The sequence below is a fragment of the Ctenopharyngodon idella genome, chromosome 22, assembly GCF_019924925.1.
Source record: "Ctenopharyngodon idella isolate HZGC_01 chromosome 22, HZGC01, whole genome shotgun sequence".
Taxonomy (NCBI): domain Eukaryota; kingdom Metazoa; phylum Chordata; class Actinopteri; order Cypriniformes; family Xenocyprididae; genus Ctenopharyngodon; species Ctenopharyngodon idella.
Window position 1 is genome coordinate 6372994 of NC_067241.1, and position 14662 is coordinate 6387655.

The window sequence follows — 14662 nt, forward strand, 5'->3', positions numbered from 1 at the left end:
ATGGGTTTTTGTAAGAAAAATATCCATATTTAAAACTTTATAAACTAAAATAACTAGCTTCCGGCAGGCGACTCTACACATACTCCCCAGGTCGACTTGCACCAAATGAGTAATCCTCTGACGCAATGTATGACGTAGGATGTAGGAGTATCGTAAGCTTAGACGCCTCTCACGGTTCAAACAAAAACGGCTGGGCAACAAACTCAAACTTCTATTCTCTGATATTGAAATCATCCAACATTTCTCTTTAAAAATGATCATTTTAGACTTCTAATTAGTGATCACTGTTTTGTTTTGCTTTATCCTCTGCACTTCCGCATTCATCATTGCGTCGGGTCAGAGGTCACTCTTCCGGCGGAACTAGACTCGCATACGGAAGCTAGTGACTCTAGTTTATAAAGTTATAAAGTTCATAAATATGAAAATTTTTCTTACAAAAATGCATTGCTTCACTACAGAAGGCCTTTATTAACCCCCTGGAGCCGTATGGATTACTTTTATGATGGAAGGATGCACTTTTTTGGGCTTCAAAATGTCACGCCCCCTTCACTACCATTAAAAAGCTTGGAAGAGCCAGGATATATTTTAATATAACTCCAATTATGTTTGTCTGAAAGAAGATAGTCATATACACCTAGGATGGCTTGAGGGTGAGTAAATTATGGGATAACTCTTATTTTTGGGTATCTATAACTATCCCTTTAAAGTTTAGTACAATCCAAATATTCATTGATGCTCATCATTCATATGAAGAACACATTTATTAACTATTTACTAACAATATGATGTTTGGGTGATTGGGTTACATTAGAGCAGGGTTTCTCAATTTATTTTGCCAAAGACTGATGGCGCAAAAAACGAACATAGCAACACACACAAAGGGTTAAAAAAATTCTGTAGTTGTAGTATTCAGATATATAGATAGATAATAGATATTTTTGATTTTACAATAAAATACTACACTACCCATAATCCTGACCATGAAACATGACATTTTTTAAAAAATGTAACATTTTCAACTAGAGTTTTGTATATTTCCTAATAAAGTTCTCATTTAATTGTTATATTTGAAGTAGTATTATCGACTTCCAGCCAATACTTTAATATTGTACCATCGTCTGATCACAAAATGTAGGAATTTTCCACAGACCCCAATTTGACAAACACTGCATTAGTGGAATCCATATGGATTGAACGGTTGTATGTAAAAATGTTCACTGCTGTATATCAGAACCAAACAGGTAACAGCTTGTCATTTTGTACATATATGGCCAGGGACTGCACCTGTTGGACTTTGCATAGCCCAGAAAACACACTTCATGAGGTCCTCACCTCAGCACTCAGCACTACTAGAACCATTTCCTCCATGAACATAACAATTAATGGCAACAACCATAATGACTGTACTGATGTCTGGCAAATTGTCCACTGTAATGAGTTAAATGAACACTAACTGTTGTAATCAGAGAAAAGAGAGCCAGCATCATTTAGACACTGATGTGTGTCATTCATAATGATGTCACATTGATGAAGCTCAATGTAGACTGGGAGACACTGCATGCGTCTTTAGCACCACCTAGCGATAAAAATTTAAAGCCATCTTATGTTTAAGAAAGGCCATCTTGGGCTGACAGGACAACAAATCTTTATACAGACATTAAAAAGTGCACAACATTAAAAAACATAAAATATTGTTTGTAATTAAAATATATATACCATTAAACTATAAGTAATAATTACTGGGACAACATTGTACTCCACATGCATTAGACTCTTGGTAAGAAAAGCGAGAGGAAGTACAGAGTGAGAGCAGGTCAGAGTGCAGATGAGGACAGCAGCACATTTGTGGCGAACAGAACTTGCCTCTGCTGTGTTGGTGTACGAGGTGAGGTGAGGTGAACACCTCTGACAGATATTTCCTCTGCTACTCAACTCTTTGGATATGATGTCTTCTGGTGGCCGTACTGGGGCATTACAGAAAAACAAAACCAGCTCCCTACACAACATGCAAAACCAGCAATAACAACTTTATGAGAAAGAAAGGGAGTTGCTATGAAAAGATTAACCTTTTCCATAATATAAACAATACCATACAGGTATACAAATAAAATCCAAAACGGTTGATTTCACGCTCCATTCACTTCCATTCATAATCATCACAGGAGATCAGAAACAAGCTCATGCAAAGAAATTTTGTCCTCCACTTCCAAAGTTCAGGTTTGGTGAACTCTGGCCTACAAATCCACAAAGCAGAAAGAAATCTAGCCAACAGAGGATCTAGCTGATCAAAAATGTCACATATTAAAAAGCTTGTTCAGCTGGTTTATGTAAATCAGCTGAGCTAGACAGTTATGTTTGAAATACTACTCAAGTATATCAAATATATTACAACATTGTGCAATTTATTTGTTGGGCGGGTCGGTGAAAAAACAACAACAAACTGTAATGTTCAATGTAATTTATTATATTTGATAGTTAATACTTTTTCATTATTTCTGGTCGCAAATCATGAAATTAAATCATAATTATTATTTTTGATTTAGAGACATTTTAACAGTAAGAATCAAAAACAAATCTAATTTTAAACTTTAAACTGTTATAAATATAGAAATACTACCTCTCAACATAAATTAAATATCTTCCAGACCATATTTTAAGTAGTTTTAGCTTTAGTACAGCAACAATATTCAATTTAAAAATAATAATAATAATTATTATTATTATTATTATTATTATTATTATAAAAGTCAAAATTATTATTAATAGTCAGTAGCAGCAGTAGTATTAACAATAATAAAAACAACAGAGATAGCAATAATAATATATCCTTAAATGTACACTATGTAACTTTTGGTCCTCTAGCGGTTACAAAACAAAACTGCATCCATTTTGTGGAAGAACATTGTTTTGGCTGTGCTTCGGCTTTGCATGTCAGTGCGGATGAATATGGTCCTTAACTAAAAAAAAGAAGATTATCCTACTGCTCATAAAACATTCAATATTAGGCTTAAGATATATAACTAGCTGAGATGGAATGGATCTCAAGCTGATTAGCTGAAGATGTTACTGTAGCTACACCCATTAATAAACACCATACTTCCTTGAAAATAAATTCCAGCAAATGCCTTGTGTCGGTAACGTAGAAATCACGTGACCAATGACAAACGAAGCCTCACTTTCTGTCCAATCACGTGCGCGATTTACTTTGCGTATCGGAATGTTCGAAGCCCCATATCTTACTTTATGAGTAACGTTAGGTTTTCATTCAGACTTATTCGATTAATTTTTTATATACCCAGTTATACAATATGAAGAATACAAATTATTTCAGGAAAATACAATATTTGCCATATGCAATTCATATATGTGTACATTTATTCTTTTGTTACATCATGATATTCATATGGCCATAGTTTAATGGGTACATTAATTTATCACTGAGATACATTCAACACACGCGCGCGCACTATTAGGCTTTTATTTGAGCACTTAACATGAAACTGCGTGGTGGCTGCTTCGTCCGACGAAACTTCTTTCACAGGGTTTTGCCTGCTTTATTTTTTACGAAACACCAGATGGCGCTGTTTTCGACACTCTCGAAGCTTTGAATCTCTTTTTGAACAAAAATTATTATTCTGATTATTAGTAGTATTAGTATTATTATAGACACACGTTTTATTTCATATTGTCTCAGAGGGGATCATATTTGGAGAAAAATTAAAAATAAATAATATGCCATCCCTTCAGCCAAAGGCCCAAAAATCTCACTGCCTCTGTTTATACAGAGAAAACAGTGAAGCAGAACCTCCTCCAGCATATATCTATATATAGCCTATCTAAATGAAAAATCCTAGTATGTCGACTGTAAAAACATAAACCCCATGTCCCTCCACAGCTAGAGTCATCAGAGCACATATGGATGAACGGGCTGTAAAGCACATGGAGAGACGGTGAGGCAGGGAGGATTGTGGCACAGCAGGACACGGTTCCTCTCCAGGTTTTGCAGGGAGTCGTGTCGTCTAGGGAACACAGGGAGCGCAGGCCTCATTAAATGTGCTGAAGAGACCCATCAGGAGCAGTTTTACAGAGCCGACCCATACCACTTTCTCATTACAAACCCTATCCTCCCCCAAGCACTCTGCTCACACAGCACAAACCCTCCAATATCAAATCAAATCAGCCAGCCAGGGAAATAACCCAGTAAAAACACACTCACGTCACACATTCACACACTCCCACTGACAGACACACACAGCCGCATACAGCATGTGAAGCACGTCCTATCTTCCTTTCACTGGCTGAGACACAATGTAAACACACAGTGGCACAGAGATATGCACATAAACATACCACATTTACAGTTTAACACAAAGATAAATATATTAAACCATATGGAAAGCAGGTAAATGTGCATGTGCATCTTTTTTTCTTCCGGTAAGAACGTCTCATTCAAAATGGAGGACCGTCTCTCTTAACCTCCCACACAGAGATGTGCTGAGCAGAGGTAAATGATGACTGACCACAGAGTACACACATCGCCACTCTGTTTACTCAAGGTCTAGTCGACCGAGAAGCTATTATCAGTGTTTACACAAGCAGCTTTAAACTGTCTGATTCAGCAACATGAGCTTCATCTCTTAGGTTTCTATAATGGTTTAACATGTTTGTGAATGCATAGTATTTTTGATTGCAAATGACGTGTTTGTTTGTGCAGAACTAGAGAAAACAATTTGGTATTCTTTTGAGTGGAAATCTATTGTCTATAGCCTACGTATCACACTTCCCGTGATATGTATTGTGAAATGTACAGGGAGAAAACAGCTAAAGCAAATTCCTCTGCAGCTCCGTTCATTCAATATTGACACAACTGCCTTCAAAGACTGGCTGGATGTGAGTGAGTTGGATTAACATGGTTTACACAGTGCTAACATCCACAAAAAATCATGAAAGACACATTTTGAACCTGGTCTTTACAAAAACACATATATGAAGGTTCCTACTGTCCCTACTTACACCATCCCTACTGTGCAATAAAATGATAAAACAAAACATCAAATAAAAAAAGTGAAATTATTATTATTTTTTTTTTATATCAAAGGAAATTAAATTAAATTAAATAATAAAATAAAATAAAAAAGTGAAATGCAATAAAATTAAAGATAAAATAGAACAAATAGTAAAATAAATAAAAAAAATATTATTGGGAGACCAGCTAAAATAAAACCAGTTAAACTGTTAAGTACTTGAGTAAATGTAACTAATTACTGTACTTAAGTATCTTTTTGGCTACTTTGTAGTTGTACTGAGTATCAAAGATATTAGCAACTTTACTTTACTCTCTACTTGACTACATTTTGAGCAAGTAAATGCACTTTTTACTCCACTACATTTGTGATGAGTTATGCAAATACAAATTAGATTTTTCATGGCTAACTTTTTCTGCAGCAGTTTGTTTCTGATATAAAGAAGCGATATCGCCATCTAAGGGGAATTGAAGGTACTATATCTTGTGCGTTTTGCCTTTACTCACCCAAAACTTGTCAACAAGGATACTTTATGTGAATGTGAGTGCATTAGCAGGTAGTTTCTGATGGCAGATGTTTTATTTATTAGATGAGGAAATGACTGCAGCTGGTGATGAGACTCAAACCAGCACATACAGTAAACTTTGACTATTTAATGGATATTGGATATTGGTTTACTTATGGCCTTTCTGTACACTTGAGCTGTAGACATTTAAAAGGTTGTTGTGTCCTTGATTTATTGCAACACTGAGGTGTTCAGTTTTATTTTTATTTTAGAAAATAAACTTGATTTTTCATCTTACAAATCAATTGTTTCTTGATTTCACTGGCATGTCTCTCAGGACTAGTGCATCTCTGAGCCTACATTCAGCATAGTAAAGTACTGTTAAAATCAGATACTTTAAGAGTTTTACTCAAGTCGTATTGGAATTGGTTACTTGTAACTTGTAGTGGAGTCATTTTCGATGTAAGGTATCAGTACTTTTACTCAAGTATGGTTTTCAGGTACTCTTTAAACCTCTGCTATGTCAGTTGTATTGTTATCCACTAGAGGACGCACTCAGCCCAATTTCAACGCAGTCACGTGACGTGTCTAAAAAAAATGGAATCATATCACGTTACACACATTACAGGAGGCTCTTTATTCTTATATTTAAAAAGGGGAGCATAAACCAAATGGCAGAATTTATGCGACTTTGTAGATTAAATGAGTACTGCTACTATGTTATGTTAAGTTTTCTTTCAGGGATATTGCGTGCGTGGTATATTTTTTCGGCAGACAAAAGAAGTGTCAGTTCACATTCCCCACAGCCGTTAAGCGCATTAAACAGGAAGAGATCAATTTTAACACGTGACATTGGTCCTCCAGCGGCCTCCAGAGGGCGCTGAAATCAATACTTGGATTCTATGTTTTGAACACCAAAGCTTGCCAGACATCAATTTTAAAAGGTTAGTTTACCCAAAAATGAAAATTCTGTCGTAATTTGCTCTCCATCATGTTGTTCATGTCTTCATTTGAACACAAAAGGAGATGTCAGGCAGAATGACAGTCACCATTCACTTTCACAGTATGGAAAAAATATAAGATAAAAATATAAGCAAATGATGATAATTTTGACATTTTAATTTTCCTTTAATGTAACCGACTTATAGCTAATCATCATTAACTAAAACTGAAACTACTGAAAACATTTGTGTTAACCGAAAAAGCTGAAATTATAATTTACTGAAAAAAACAGTTGAAGAAAAGTGAAAACTAAACTAAAACTGAACACACCTTTGTTATAAACATAAAGCAGGCTCTTTATCCCACTGTAATAATATATAGATAAAAATTAATATAAATCTACAGCATACAAATAGTAACTACAGGTAGTGTTAATATTCAAATTAAATAAGCCGTTCAGCATAAATCTACAAACATTTCTCAGGAAATAGCGGTTATGACTGCTATATTAAACCCTGGTGAATTTTTGTAAGGGTTGGAGAGCTACACTGCAGATTATCCTGATTACTGATTATTGTGGCCTTTCTGTTATCTCATTACACGTCTCTCTCATGATAGGGAATCTGCTCTTGGTTGGATTTGAATCATCTCAGTCAGAAATGATATTCTCTGCACAGAGCTGTGTTCATACGAAAAGCAGACGTTTCCTCTCTGCACACAGATAGAGGAAGGCTGTGGAGATTTGACTTGCATGTCTTCTGGGGTTTTCAGTGCGGTGCGGCCACAGATCCGCTACGCTGAGGCTGTGAAAAAACGTTCATCTCAAGGATTACACATCACATCTGATCACTGTAACACTGTCATCTCTAATCCAAGGATGTAGTTATTAAACTGGAATACTGCCTTGCATGATTAGAGAGCACTTGCAGCATTAAGTGATGTTAGTTGAGATCATATAATAATATTTCTGAAAGAGTGAGATTACATGCCAAAGCCACCTACTCTGAAATGAAATGAAGCACTCCTCTGAGCTTAACTATGTGAACACATATCTTATAAATAAATATTTCCATTCGGCATATTTCCATAATACTAAAGCATTCATTTTGATTTTACTTGAAGACAGCTGGTGGCCTTTGGATCAATCTACCAGATCATCACTGCCGGACCAACACACATCTGTGACCCAGGAGGTCTATAATACCTGTAGAAAGCTATGTTAGAATTCCCATTCATCTCAAATTCAGCACAGAAACAATTTTCTTTGTTCAAGGATGCTCCGTTCTGCAGCCGATCATCTGAGCTGCAAATGCTGTGAGATGAATCACTCTGGAGCCAAAGTATGATGTAAACAATGTGCCGCCAATGATTTTTTTTCTGTCAGAAGACATGGCTTTTTTTCGATGTATACGTCACTTAATAAAGATAATGTACATCAGAGAGAAGGGCTAACCATGCTAACCAGTAAAAAAATAAATAAATAAAACAAAATTTTGTTTGAGGCAGTTGTTTGAGGCCCTTTGTAGCAAGTACCAATCCGTGGCACTTGGGTAAAATGTCCATGAGCGTCCATTGATAAACAAACATCAGCACTTTTTGTCCACAAAATCCTGAAAAAAAACACAAACACGGCAGAGGTGCCAAATTCAGCGGCTGGAATTAGCTGAAGTAACGTGACGGCTCACAGACAGCAGCGGCAATCCAGCGGTCACTCAAGTGGCCACGTACGCCCTTAATTATGCAGAACTTTAAGGCTTAATATAATTTAAACGGATGAGTTATAAAAAAAATTCACCCCCTCAGAGTGTTCATGAAGGGCAAAATTAGCTGTATAGACCAAAACCACAATTCGTACCAGGCTGTAAACATGTTTTTTTGTGCTGTAAAGTTGGGCATTTTAACATGGGGCTCAATGAGATTCTGCTCTCTTTTGGAGCCTGTCCCTAGTGGCCAGTCAATGAATTGCAGTTTAAGTCACTTCCGTATTGGCTTCAAGAGAAACTGGGGGAGGTTGCCGCTTGCTAATGGCATTGGTTAAGGCGGAAGTTGACATGATGCTCAAACAAACAGAGCAGCAAAGTTTACACGCTTCTGTGAAATCAACCTGTTTTAATGTTTTGCATTCGAATCTGCACAATAGACTGAGTAACTCTAAATATTCCATGTATTTCAATTCAAAGTATGAGCAAAAAATATTGATGAATGAAAGGAGAGCTCCATTCAATCTAACATTTGCTCACCTAGGCCTACATGCAATAAAACGCCATCCTCCATTCATTTATAATAGAAAATTTATATATATTCTTGATATACAGTCATTCATTTGACTGAGATCCAATTCAATAATTCGGATTTCTCCTACATTTTTGACTGAAAAACATCAACTGAAAGTTTCTTTGCACTTGTGTTAACAAAAAACATAACGCGCTTAAGAGATACTTAAACTGAAAGCTGATTGGCCCTCCTTAATATTGGGGCCTCCAAGGTATACTATGTTTTTGTATGTTTAAGGTTTTATTGTATATACCCATGTTATGTTTCTACCTATTGAAAAAAAAAAGTGATTTTGTTTGAATGGCAGTGACCTGTTCTCCTCCATTTCCATTAGATTTCTTTTGGAGCGAGTTTTATGTAAAGTATGATATCAATAGGCCGGTGGCCTTAGGAAAACAGTGAATAGTGGGTGACATGCAAAGTTTCATGTTTAGGCCCTCAAAAATGCGATTCATTTCGGAGAAGCAATTACAATAGGGTCCTCACACCATTGGTGCTCGGGCCCTAAAAATAACCTTCTGGGAACCAAAAACTAACGTTCTGGAAATGTTTTAATAACATTATAAGAACATTAGATTATTGTTAGAATAACATTATACAAACCAAAAACTAACATTCTGGGAACGTTAGATTAACATTAGATTAATGTTAGAATAACGTTAGACTAACATTCTCGGAATATTAAGAAAACTTTCCTGGCTAAAAATACGTTAGATTAACGTTAGAATAACGTTATGAGAATGTTAGATTAATGTTAGAATAATGTTATACAAACCAAAAACTAACATTCTGGGAACGTTAGATTAACTTTAGAATAACGTTCTGGGAACGTTAGATTAATGTTAGAATAATGTTATACAAACCAAAAACTAACATTCTGGGAACGTTAGATTAATGTTAGAATAAAGTTAGAATAAAGTTATACAAACCAAAAACTAACATTCTGGGAACGTTAGATTAAAGTTAGAATAACGTTCTGGGAACGTTAGATTAACTTTAGAATAACGTTATACAAACCAAAAACTAACATTCTGGGAACGTTAGATTAACGTTAGAATAGCGTTCTGGGAACGTTAGATTAACGTTAGAATAGCGTTCTGGGAACCAAAAATTAACGTTCTGGGAACTTTAGATTAACGTTAGAATAACGTTCTGTGAGCCAAAAACTAACGTTCTGGGAACATTAAAGCTGCAGTCCATAACTTTTTTTGGTTAAAAATGATCCAAAATCAATTTTAGAGCAAGTACATAACCAGCCAGTGTTCAAAACTATCACCTTACCTTAGCCCGATTCACAACAGTAAGCTTGTAATAATGTTTTAAAATAAAATCGGTACTGGTGGGTTTCCGCAGGAAATTCAAGCATGCAGCCGTTCGTCTTTGCGCCATTACGTCACATCTGTAAACAGAAAGGAAGGAGTCCCAGCTAGTAGACTATGCATATAGGATGCTGCTGGCAGCAGAACATTTATAGCCTTTTCTCACAGCAGCTGAAATAATTAAACTTATCATTTTGATGGCGGATTGTAATCCAGAAAGGTCCAAATGACAATCATCAGTGACAACTGGAGATTCACCCGTAGACAAAAGCAAAAGACTTCAGACTGCAGAGTGGCTACAGAAATTGGAATCTACAGGTAACGCTAATAGACACTAAATACACATAGTCACGCAATGCTGATGTTAACATTAACAATTTGAGAACAAAGTATAGCGTACAGTATCCACCGATGTGTTGACTGACAGCAAACATTAGATTCGTCCACGCTGAGGAGCCGTGCTGAAGCACAACCGACGTAAAGATGATAATTCCGCATATAACTGCAGTTGCATGTTTCAAACAGAGATGGCAACAAAGAGGCAAAACTTATGGACAGCAGCTTTAAGAAAACTTTCCTGGCTAACGAAAAAATTAAACCATAAATTAAAGCTGTAAGCAGCGATGAAAGGGCCCTTGCACCCAGGCTTACCGCCACCCGGTGGCCTTAGGAAAACTGAACAGTGAGTGATATTTATTTAAGCAGATAAATAGAGGAAAAATATGGCAAAGTCATTTTGATGCACCACAGTTGCTGCCAGCAGGTGGCGCTTTGACTATTATTGAATATTGCCAAATAGATGTCTTCAGGCCAGGACTATTATCAAATGTGAAGTTTGGAGCAGATCAAACATTGTATGCCTGAGTTACAACAACTTCCTGTTTCGTGCCGTTAATCGATTTAACGTGTTTCTAGTATGTTTGGTACTTCATGGCATATTTAACTGTGTTTCTAGGAGTGAATTATTGTGCAAAGCATGACATTTCCTGTCAGCAGGTGGCGCTATGACTAACTGAATATTGGCATAGAGATGTCTTCAGGCCAGGACTCTTATCAAACATGTGAAGTTTGGGGCAGATCGGACACTGTGTGCTTGAGTTACAACAGCTTCCTCCATGGCGAAACATCCGACTTTGTCAGGCCGCAACAGACACGCCCTTCAGCGAAAACTCTAGATCTTTGCAATGTAACATCGCTAAGGCCTTAAGATTAGACTGACCAAATATTATGTTGATCTGATTAAATCTCTATGAGGAGTTAATCACAGTGTAAAACATGTCATTTCCTGTTGCCCGCAGGTGGTGCTATGACTGTAACTGATATTGCATTGTAGATGTCTTCAGGTCAGGACTCTAATGAAACATGTGAAGTTTGAGGCAGATCGGACATTGTATGCCCGAGTTACAACAACTTCCTGTTTCATGGTGAAACATCGAACTTTGTCAGGCCGCCACGGACACGCCCTTCAGTGAAAACTCTATATCTTCACAATTTAATGTCACAAAGACCTTTAGATTAGACTGACCAAATATGACCTTGATCTGATTAAAGCTCTAGGAGGAGTTTGTTAAGGTACAACGTCTGGAAATGACAAAAACTGCAAAAATTTTGCAGAGAAAATTCAAAATATCTCACTTCCTGTTGGGTTTTCAGATCTTGCACCCATGGACTTTTTTGTAGGTATTGGGCTGTTACATGTGTCTACCGAAATTTCATACCTGTACGTGAAACGTAGTGTGAATGGCGCTTAATTGAAATTTTGTAGGTGGCGCTATTGAGCCATTTTGCCACACCTAATTCTGAAACCCACTTCTGACGCGTGTGCAAAGTTTCATGAGTTTTCGAGCATGTTTAGGCCCTCAAAAATACGATTCATTTCGGAGAAGAAGAAGAATTGACTCAGCAATTACAATAGGGTCCTCACACCATCGGTGCTCGGGCCCTAAAAATATGTTGAAAAGAGAAGTCATGACCATTCAAAACACTTCAGCGCAAACCCCACCCCACAGCCGATGTCATTGTCAAGAAAAGTCCTGTGAATTTAACATGATATGAACATAGATTAAAACAAGTTAATTTTATCACTTCAGTTGTTATGTTTATTTGGAGTCAGTTTTTGAGGAGGCCCAGACTCCAATTGCTTCCTGATTTTGTGAAGCTTGCCTTATGAATTACCGAGGTATAAATACTGCTTTATGTTTACACTGGTGTAAAATGAGCAAGAAATGTTCCACAGTATATTGCCATTGTTAATGCAAAACATGCAGTTGGCAATTCAGCAGATCAACATTCCTTTTTAAATCAATGATGCAAGATTACTGTTGGTGAAATTCCAGTTTTGAAATATTTTGAAACCAAAATGAAACTTTCTCAATAGAGCAAAGATAAGGCTTTTTCCAGAATACAAGGTGAAAAAAGCCAACAGAGCTATGCATTTTAACATCTTCTTTCTGATATTTCAGCAGGCCGTGGTGCATTTACCCCTGGCGTGTGAGTTTATCACCTACCGGCTCGAGAGTTGTCTGCTATGCTGGAGTCAGACATGGAGATGGACTCGGGGAAGATTAATTGCACTATGGAGGTGTGAAGAAAAACAAAGAACAATCTATCTGTGTCTGGGAAATCGGACAGCCCCACAGAGAGGCAAGTGAGCGCACTGGCACAGCGATCTATCACAGGACGCTCATTACACACAAGGTCAGGGTGCTCCCTGTCTCTATGGCCCTAGAGAACATCTAGTTCCTGCATGTGGTTTCACCTGAAGCCCTCTGGGCAACCACAGGCCAACATCTTAACAGTATGGGTTTAACATCTGAGTGTGTTTTCATTAGGGCATGATGAACATGAAGAGCTTATGTATTCATATTCAAGCTGTGTCGCTGTGCATCTCAACATGTTCAGCACACCTTAGAGCAATCAGTTCTGTTGGAAGCAGATAATCACTGTCTCTCTCAAGTTGAAATAATGACCCAGCACTACTTCACACAGGCTTTTAGTAAGATTACTGTTTCATCAAGAAAATTAGAAGTACGGTAAGAAACACATACATACTTACTCTAACTTTCAGAATTCCCTCCCCTGTACGAGTAGAGCATATACTGTATAAGGTGCAAAAGCTGTAAAAACATCAGATTTACATGCAGCAATACCTGTTTGGTGTTCAGATACTTGGCCTAGTTATGGTGAGGTAGTAAGAAATAAGTAGGATATATCATGCCGCCAAGTGCACTTCAGAAGATTATTCTTCAGAGTTGGGCATTCGTTATTATGGCATCACATATTAAATTCGAAAAACCATCAAGTTCAATAATTGAAAATGCTGAAAATCATTTCTATCATTTATACGTTATCTAACAAGCATAAGATGTTTATCTAAACATCTTATTTTGTATAAAACAATGCATGAAAGGTAAGTGATTAACTTTACATTTGTTTATATATATATATATATATATATAAAATAAATGTTATGAATAATTTTTGCACAGTTATTTTTGTTTGCCAGCTACCACAGCTGAGAGATGCTGTGCTGCTTGAAAGTTTGTGAACCACTTGCAGAATCTGTGAAAATGTGAATAATTTTAACAAAATAAGAGGGATCATACAATATGCATGTCATTTTTTATTTAGTACTGTCCTGAGTAAGATATTTTACATAAAACATGTTTACATAAAGTCCACAAGACAAAAAAAATAGCTGAATTTATAAAAAGTCAGGGGGTGAAAACCTTTTAAATTTGAAGATCAAGGAATAATGTACTTAATTTGTCTTCTGGCAAACATTTAAGTGTCTTCTGTTGCTTCTGAAGGGCAGTACTAAATGAAAAAAAAAAAAGATATTTAAACAAAATAAGAAAAAATTGGACATGTTTATCCTGTTCAAAAGTTTTCACCCCTGGCTCTTAATGCATCGTGTTTCCTTCTGGAGCATCAGTGAATGTCTGAACCTTTTTTAATAGTTGTGTTTGAGTCCCTCAATTGTCCTCCATGTGAAAAGACGGATCTCAAAATCATTCAGTCACTGCTGGAAAGGGTTCAAATATACAAAAGATGCTGGAAATTTGAAGAATTTTCGGGACCTGGAGGATTTTTCTGAAGAATATTGGGCAGTTTAACTGCTCAGAACAAACAAGGGACTCATGAACAACCATCACAAAACATAAAAAAAACAGTCGTAGATCATCCAGGTAACCACACACAGTATTAAGAATCAAGGGTTCAAGGGTTGAGCGAGTCGTTTTTAATATTCAGCTATTTTTTTGTCTTGTGGACCATATGTAAACATTTTTTCATGCAAAATCTCTTACTCAGGACAGTACTAAATAAAAAATAACATGCATATTGTATGAGCCCTCTTATTTTGTTAAAATTATTCACATTTTCACAGATTCTGTCTGCAAGGGGTTCGCAAACTTTCATGCCCACAGACCGTTGGCTGAACGTCTGATGCATATGGCACACTTGTCTGGAAACACTTCAGGATGTTTGAAGTCGTCATCTGGTTGGCTGAATTCTACAGGATGTCCGGGAGATGTGTGTGTCGTGTTCTTTAACGGTCCGCCTGGAAACAAATGCTGTGACGCCAAACCAGCTTGTGG